The following is a 9026-nucleotide window of genomic DNA, read 5'->3' on the forward strand; positions in this document are numbered from 1 at the left end:
CTTGTACACATACAAACACATCTGTATATGAACAAATACACCTATACGTAAAAAGTTACGTTGTCTATTTATATTATAGATGGTCTAAAAATTAGATAAGATATTTTAAAACAAGTGTTTTTGTTATTCCCACTTTGTGTTCTGTTCTTCCAAATCTTTTTGTGTTCGATAATGAGTATAGCCTTTGAACTTCCTTATGTAATCACATATTGGAGTGCATCTTATGTGATTAGGAGTTGTTTTATCTTGGAGGTATAAACGGAAATGGTCAAACTGGTTGCACAATTAGGGGCGTTTAAAAACCTTATGGATAGTATCTTTCTGATACGATTCAACTCAAATTCTATTTACTCCTGATTCGAGAAGAAGGATTACAACGATGTTGTGAATTGTACAACATCTGATGCAATTACAACATATCTAGATAAGTCTTATTCTGTTCCATCGACGGAATGGTAGAGGAAGAAAACCAAATTGTCTGCGGCAATGGTCACCTCGAGTGCAACAGATTTGTTGGTCTCACCGCCTCACCTGCCAAGTTCACAGGATACGTTAATCCCAAAGCACCTTGTAGATATTTCCAGTGAGTATTCGCCGGTGGCAACGGTGAGATAGTGGGCTGAAATTGTGGGAAGAAAGACGAAGTGGGAAAGGGTTGATAAGATAGTTCGCATATGTATATCGCTTTCTAAGGTAGCATCGGACTAGGCCACACGATCATTGAACTTCCATGTGTCGCTCTCCTATAACACGCTACATGATACATAGCACAACCCCGTGCTACAAAGGATCCAGATCCCTTTACATGCCACCTCACAACAATCGGGCTCCATATTCTCTCACCTACATTAAAAAAACCTCCCTATTTGGTGGTTCGAAATCTACTTCTTATTCACACAAAATTGCCCATGAGTCGAAAAAACCCTGGCCAATTGAACCTACTCCTGCACACATCCATCCACTCATATACGCATACAACAGGATTCGATCTCACAACCTTCTCCTCTAGACGTCGACTATTCTAATCGAAGCTGTCACCACTAAGCTAAACTAGTGTTCATTAATATATATCTAGATGTCCAACCATCAAAATTATTTCACTCATCCACGAAGCAAATATCGAGGACCCAACAATGGAGATTATTTTCTGAACCTGCTATGAGGTAAAAAGTAATTTTTTAATTCAAGAGTTACACTATACACAACCATTGAAATTTACTTTTTTTTCCGTCATGTAATTTTGATCTCATGATGACGTAATCATTACCCTTTTTGTTGGTTTTTGCTGGTGATTTGGATAAATTTTCTTATGGTACCGGTCATAAAATTAGCACGTCTTAATTGATTGAACTTGAACTTTTGAAAGCAAATTAACCATGGAACCACTGTAACGCATGTAAAACGAAGTTAAAAATGATCAACAAGCCTATAAATCCAACAGTTAAAATCAAATTGGAAACATTAATTTTCAATGACAGGTACTCTTATTATTAATGGAATTAATTATTACATAGAATTCTTACAATACCCTAAGAATAAATAAATAAATAAATAAATCAATCAATAATGAAATCAATATAATTATACATGAGTAAACACAACCACGGCACAATTCTCTTGAGGCCATCAATGGTGTTGTATCTGAAACTTATAGCCAGTATGTGTTTTATTATCAGCTTCTCTACCTCGCTACTTATTTTGGGGGGAGAGAGAGAGAGATACTTGGATTTAATTGGTGGGGCAACTTCCACCACCATTGTTTGGGAGGGTTGTGCACCCTGAAGATCCAGGTGGTGGATCATTCCCTTGTGGGAGTGATTGAAGCACAACATCATGCTTCCTTAATCATTCATCTCCTTCCAGACCTCTTGCTGCCACAAGAGGCAACTGGGAAGCCGAAATCAAGACCATGAACACAAACAAAACTCCTAAGAGATTTATTTGACGCGAAGCCATGGCTTTAGGTAAACTACAGAGACCATATAACTTTGTTTTGTTGGTAACTTTGCTAGCTATAACAACTCTGGGAATGCGGTGGAGGCTAGGGAGCTCTCTGTGGGACTCTCTTGTTAGTTTTGCTTCTAAGAGAGACAAGAGACTCTGATCAGGAGGATGAGATTGAGAAACTCTTGTATGATGAAGAGGGTTATATAGGAAGATAACATGGCGTAGGTTTGTGGGCATTTCTTATATTTGGTCTGAGTCCAGATTTTTGACTCCCCAAACGAAGGGCACTAAGACCCTGACCTTTAATTTAAAATGAAGAACTTTGATCTCTTCCTGGTTTTGAATCTTAATTTCCCTTATGAATAACACAGTGGAAATTAAAGTCATGAAAACTGAACAAGATATAGAATCTTATAAAGTGTTTCGTAAACCTGTTGATTAAACTGCTACTTGTCCAAGAAGGAACAATTGTTATTTTCTAAAATACTCTGAATTTTATTTTATTATTATTATTTTATATAAATAAAAATTCAGTTAAAGACTATTGAGATAGTCCCACATCAGCTGTGAATGACTCAACTATCATGTATAAAGGCCACAAGAGGCCACACCACTTACAATCAATTGGTTTTAAAATAGAAGAATTAATATAGTATTAAAGAGGAGGAAGGGAAATTAAAAACTAAAGAGAAAAAAGAAAAAAAATGAGAAGTCAAATAGAGAAACATCCAACATAAAACTCAGTTTCCTAATCCATCTGCAGCATTGCCAATAGAGACCAAGAAAGTACGTATCCTTATTCAGTATTAAATATCCAATGTTTTGAAGAAGAAAAAAAAATTGGACAGCTAGAGAGATGAGAATGCGGGATAAGTCTTCAATTTTTCATTCCATGTGATCGCTCCAAACGGCACCCACTTTATACAACTGTTTGAAATAGCCACAATAATCCTTCATGTGGCTAAAATTCAAATACTTCTGTATGAGAATGGTTCTTGAACAATCCTAACCACACAAATGGAATCCAGCCCCTGTTATAAATTCTATTTGTGTGGATCAGGATTGTACGAGAACCTGATCTGCACTTTAAAGCAATAAAGTAAGACCATCAATCTCAATTAAAGTTTTCTTTTCAAATGCTAAAATTATATTATCATAAGATCGTCATATGACTGATTATAATGTATGGTGTGGAATATAAGACAATTAAGAAACAATATATAGAGATGACATGGCTATGTTCAACGAAGACCTTTAGATACTCCAATTTAATATTGGTCACACATTTTAATAATGATAGATTAAAAATATCGTCAGATCATGACTTTCAGCCATTGGTTCATGCACATTTCAACTGGTTAAGTTGAAGTTTTGTGCTTAAATTGGCCAAACTAATAGACAATATATGGCATGTGCTTAAATTAGTCTCCTCTTTGAAGCACATGTTTGTGTCAAACAAATTCAAGCCAATGGCTAATATTGTTTACAGAGATGCTTGAAGTCTCAAACAATCTCGGCCCAAATCATATCTATCACATACCACTTAAAATGTAATAATTATCTCTATGTTTCACTTTTTTATGTCTACCGAAAATTGCTAATCCAACTCTGTTGATACATGGCTGCATCATCCTTGCCACATAGTATTGGTATGAGTTGTTGCACATTTGAGATCCCTATCATGCATGCACGTAGCTGTGTAGTACCAAGGCTCACAAGGGTTTTTAAGGCTTATGGGATTAGTTGTATAGATTCATCCCGCCACTCTGAGGCCTATTGAGGGTTATAAAATACGTAGTTTTACCTTCAGTTCACGGAGAGATTATTTCTTCCCTTGAATCATAATCCCTAAATCACAATGGAGAAACCTACAATTGCGCCAGGTCAACCCTCTAGCTAGATATATTTTATAAAAATTGTTATCACTATATATTTATACAAAATTATTATATTTATCCACATGGCAATATTCAGGAGCCCACATTGAAGATTCCTTTCTAAGCTGCCCATTTCGAGGTAAAAAGTAATTGAATAATGCAAGAGTAATCGTTGCTCTTCTTATTAATTTTTCTCTTTTTCTTATGGTAACGGTCATAAAGTTAGCATGTGTTATTTTGATTGAATTTGACCTACTAAGAAGATTGCATGAAAGTACAAAAGGGAATGAAGTAGTAGTACCACGAGAGAATGGATCCTCTACTCGTATGATCACCTAGTCTTATAGGTGATCATCCAATATCTGTCCCACTTTCTATCATTACATGGGTGAAAAGGAATATATATGGATGCAAAAGGGATAGGTGTTGGATGCTCACCCGTAGGACCAGATGATTGTACAAGTTGTGGATCCAATCTCACACCATGAACTAAGGATTTAGTTATCGATACACGATACTGATAAAAAATCATTTTTTTCCTTAATTTTCACCAAAAATAGGCTTTTTTCTTTATGATTTTACCCCTATTTTGATATTGATACTTGGTCCGAATCCATCAAGTATTAATATCGATCTCCGCCAATACTAATACGTCATGACCGATGCAATACCAATATTTAGAACCATGCCACGAACCATGAAACCACTGTATTACAGGTATTATTTTTTGAAATCAATAATTATTTGAACTCTTATTACATACATACTAAATAAATAGTTTAAACGAGTAACCAATTACATGAGTAAAACAACCACGCCACAATTCTTTTGAGGCCATTAATGGTGTTGTTACAATGAAGGCATGAGAATGAATAAGACATATGTGAAACTAATATAGCCGCTGTGTGTTTTATTATCAGCTACTTATTGTCTTCCAGGAAATAAATAAAGTCATAAGAGAGAGAGAGAGAGAGAGAGAGAGAGAGAGAGAGGTATCATGCAGGGGCTGAAGCTTTGTGAAAGTTGACAACGGGGACTTCAACCCGAACACGGCCGGCGAAGTTCTTGGATTTAATACTTGGTGGGCAGCTACCACCACCTTTTCTTGGGAGGGTTGTGCACCCTGAAGGTCCAGGTGGTGGATTATTCCCTTTTGAGAGGGATTGATCTCCTTCGAGACCTCTAGCTGCCACAAGGGACAGGGAACCCGAAATCAAGATGATGAAGACAAAGAAAACTCCAAAGAGATTTTTTTGACGCGAAGCCATGGCTTTAGATCACTTGCTTTGTTTTGTTGTTGATTTTGGGATACCAACTCTGGTAATGTGGTGGAGGTTAGGGAGCTCTCAGTGTGCCTTTCTAGCTAAGACTCGGGATGAGATGATATGCTCTTGCATGAAGAGGGTTATATAGGAAAACATGACGTAGGGTTGTGGGTTTTTTTCTTTATTTGATCTGAGTCCAGAGTTTTGACTCCTCGCCCCAAACGTAGGGCACAATGAAGAAAAACACACAGTGAAGATGATCAAAGTCATGAAACTGAATAAGATGTAGAATCAACAAGCTCCCGAAGCGTACTCCAGGGTCTAAAACTAGCCAAGGATGGTGACTGGGGTGTTTAGGAAATTTGGTGCGACTCAAAGGAAATGCATAATCTGGTTGTGAATGCAAGCAACTGTTCCGCCATGGATTACATCAACATTCTATCCTGCTGACAAAATACTTGGCGCATTAATCCTTACATCATCCGATGACATGGCTTAGGTCCCTTATTTGGTGTTCTCCACTTCTACCAGGTTATCCAACGAATTGAAAGGAAAGTACTTTCCTTAACCAGTTTTGAATATTCAAAATTTTGAAGAGGAGAAAAAATTTGGACAGCTAGAGGTATCAGAATGTCTGCTTCAAACTTTCAATTCCATGTGATAAGTCCAAACGGCACCCTATCTATACAAACTGTTAAAATAGCCACATTAATCCTCCATATGACTCAAATTCATTATTTTTCTATTAAATCTATATAGTAAGATGATCCAGTGGTACACGCTAGTGTGTTAGGGTGGGTGTCTAGGTCTTTTCAGCCATCGGATACTTGAACCTTCAAATGCAACAGCAACATGTGCCAATATTACACGACAAGGATAAACGCAGCAGTGAGTCTTGGATGCAGTTTCGGCTTAGCACTTTTTATGTATACAAATGAAAGTGAAATATAGAATTGGGATGGATAGCCGAGATTGTTCTAAGACTTCGATTGAGAATCTTTGTAAACAATATTGGCCATTGGCTTGAACTTGTTTGACACACACATGAGTTTCAAAGAGGAGACCGATTTAAGCACCACACACACACACACACACACACACACATATATATATATATATATATGTCTACTAATTTGACCAATTTAAGCACAAGTTGAACTTGACATTAATCAAGATGAAATTTGATCTAATGCTTGAAAGTCCTGATCTGATTAATTTTCTTACCCTATCAATATTTAAATGTGTGGCCAATATCATTATATATGAATAAACATCCATTTCTCCTCATATAGGAGAGGGGGGGATAAGTAAATTCATTGATTTTCACCATAAACATTTATGTTCAAACATATATATATATATATATATTGTAATTGAAGGATGGTGAGAGTATGTACAAGCATATTTTTAGGCAAAACTAAAAGAAGCTGAATTTTTTTTATCGATTTTTTTTTCTTAAATGATTAAGAGAGAATCTTTTCTTTTCACTCATGCATTTTTGCGTTTGGGTGAGACTCTTAGAATAGTAGGGTGCGTAATTCGAACATCCTTATAAAAGGGATGTCATTATAGCATTCCAGTGGTGTATTTATTTCTTTCACATACAATCAAAAATTTTAACCCTTTTTTTTTTCTTCTTTTAGTTTGAAAGTTTCATTTGTTGCTCCTGTTCAGATCAAGTCAGCAAGAGGTCTTCATCTTTCGGCATCAATGCGTTTGGTGCGTTCAAGTCCTAAACAAAAGTATATCAAAGAGTTATATTGGGGGAGACCGCCTGTGGGATGCTGCAAAATTAACATTGATGGGTGCTCGCTAGGCAACCCGGGTTATGCAGGAGCTGGGAGAATTTTTTGTAATCATAATGGATATCCAATACGCTGTTTCTCCTCCTTTGAAGGTATCTGCTCCAACTTTGGAGTTGAGTTTTTTGGTTTCTTTGAAGCGATCAACATAGCCAAGCTCTTAGATCTAACTTGTTTAGAAGTTGAGTGTGATTCGAAAGCAGTGGTGTGGTGCATTATGCAGAAATCTATCCTGTGGAATTTTAGACAAAGGTGGTTGTCAATGGCAAACTATTTAAATAGAATTCAATGGAGCATTTGTCATTGCTTCCGTGAAGTCAATACAATAGCAGATGGTCTTGCTAAACATGCGACTGTGACTAGATCCTCATCAGTGTGGTTGTCTCCTCCAAGATTCTCAGTTAATGATATAAAATGGGATGCTATGGAGAAACCAAGATTTCAATTCTTGTGAATCTTGAGTTGTGTTAGTTTCAATTTTGTTTCGGTTTCCTTCTTTGCTGATGGCAATGCCAAAGGTGGAGTAGGAAATTGAATTTTTTAGTGTGTTTCAGTCCTTTTGGGTTAATTGTATTTCATTCATTCTTTTTAATAAAATTGCATGCTTCTTTTACCTTATTTTTACCAGAAAGTTAACATAGGTTATAGAAAATTTAATGAGAAAAATGCTTTCATTTACAAACTAGGTTTTCTAATATTGGGTGGGTAGGTGGGTAGGGGGTTTCCCCAATTGATACTTGACGGAGAAAGAAATTTACAAATATAGACACCAAAAACACCCTCTGTTAACTTATTAAGCCCTTACCATCTCTACATGAATATATGATCATTCCATTTCTATCTATTACACTGTTGGGAATTTAATGACAGTGCTGGATTCAGAAATCCGAACAAAAACTCGATGGCAATTTTAATCTTCAATTAGTGACGATCACTTTCACTCCCTATTTCTCCTTTTTGATATAATCTTTTGCACCTTTTAGATTCTCTCCGACCAGCTTATTTTTTGGTTGGGTTTTTTGGCTTTTTAATTAAGAAATTGTTTTAAAATCCTATACAGTGAAGCAGTCAGAATCCAGCAACCACTCACTGGTCATCGTAGAGGATTTGAACCCACCCCACCCCTGAAAAAAAAAAAGAAAATCATAACAAATAATCCCCCCCCGCCAACCCCCAATTGGAGTTTTTTGCGAACTGAAAACATCACCAAATTTCACCTTATTCCAAAGCTGAAGCTTTTGGTCAATGCCCTTTTTAGGGAGCAGCAAAACGAGGTAGGCGATTCAAGTTGTAAGCAACAGTATCACTCCAGCCTTCAAGCACCACATTCCTAAAATCTGCATAGGAAATCCAGGAATCAAAGGATGAGAAGGGCTTACGACCAAAATTCCAATGATCATGAACGGAAATAAGGAATTGGATTTGTTTTGACGAGAAGCCATGGCTTTAGGTAAATTTCACAGATCGCTTGCTTTTTTTTGTTGTTGATTTTGGGATACCAACTCTGGGAATGTTGTGGAGGCTAGCTAGGGAGCTCTCTATGTGTCTCTCAGTGTTAGTTTTGCTTCAAAAGAGACTAGCTAGGACTCAGGATGAGGTGAGTAATTCTGCATGAGGAGAGTTATATAGGAAAAAAATGGCGTGGGTTTGAGGGCTTTATTTGGTCTTGAGTCCAGAGTTTTGACTCCCTATAGAGGGGGCACACATGACCCTGACCATTAATTTAAAGAAATGAACTTTTATTCTCTTCCTCGTTTTGAATTTAATCTTTTATTCTCCTCTCTCTCTCTGCGCATGCTATATTGCTACTTTCTTTTACAATCTGTTGTCAGATCCTAAAAATTTTGAGTGCTGGACATCAATATTTTAGAATCTGAAAGTGATACCTTCCTCAAATTCCTAATCTTGAATGGTTTCTTGAAATCCTATTTAGTCAAGGAGTCTTTTATTGCTTCTGATCCAACCTTCAAATTTCTGATCAGGCAACATAAATACCAAATGGTTGGAAGGGAGAGCATTCCTATGGAGTCAAACTCTGGTATTGACTAATAGTTTGACATTCGCAATTTGAGTCAAACTCATGAATTCTATTGTTTATACTGATCTGATCATTGGTTTCTTCATCCGTTTGTATT

This window comes from Macadamia integrifolia, unplaced genomic scaffold, assembly GCF_013358625.1.
Source record: "Macadamia integrifolia cultivar HAES 741 unplaced genomic scaffold, SCU_Mint_v3 scaffold_15A, whole genome shotgun sequence".
Taxonomy (NCBI): Eukaryota; Viridiplantae; Streptophyta; class Magnoliopsida; order Proteales; family Proteaceae; genus Macadamia; species Macadamia integrifolia.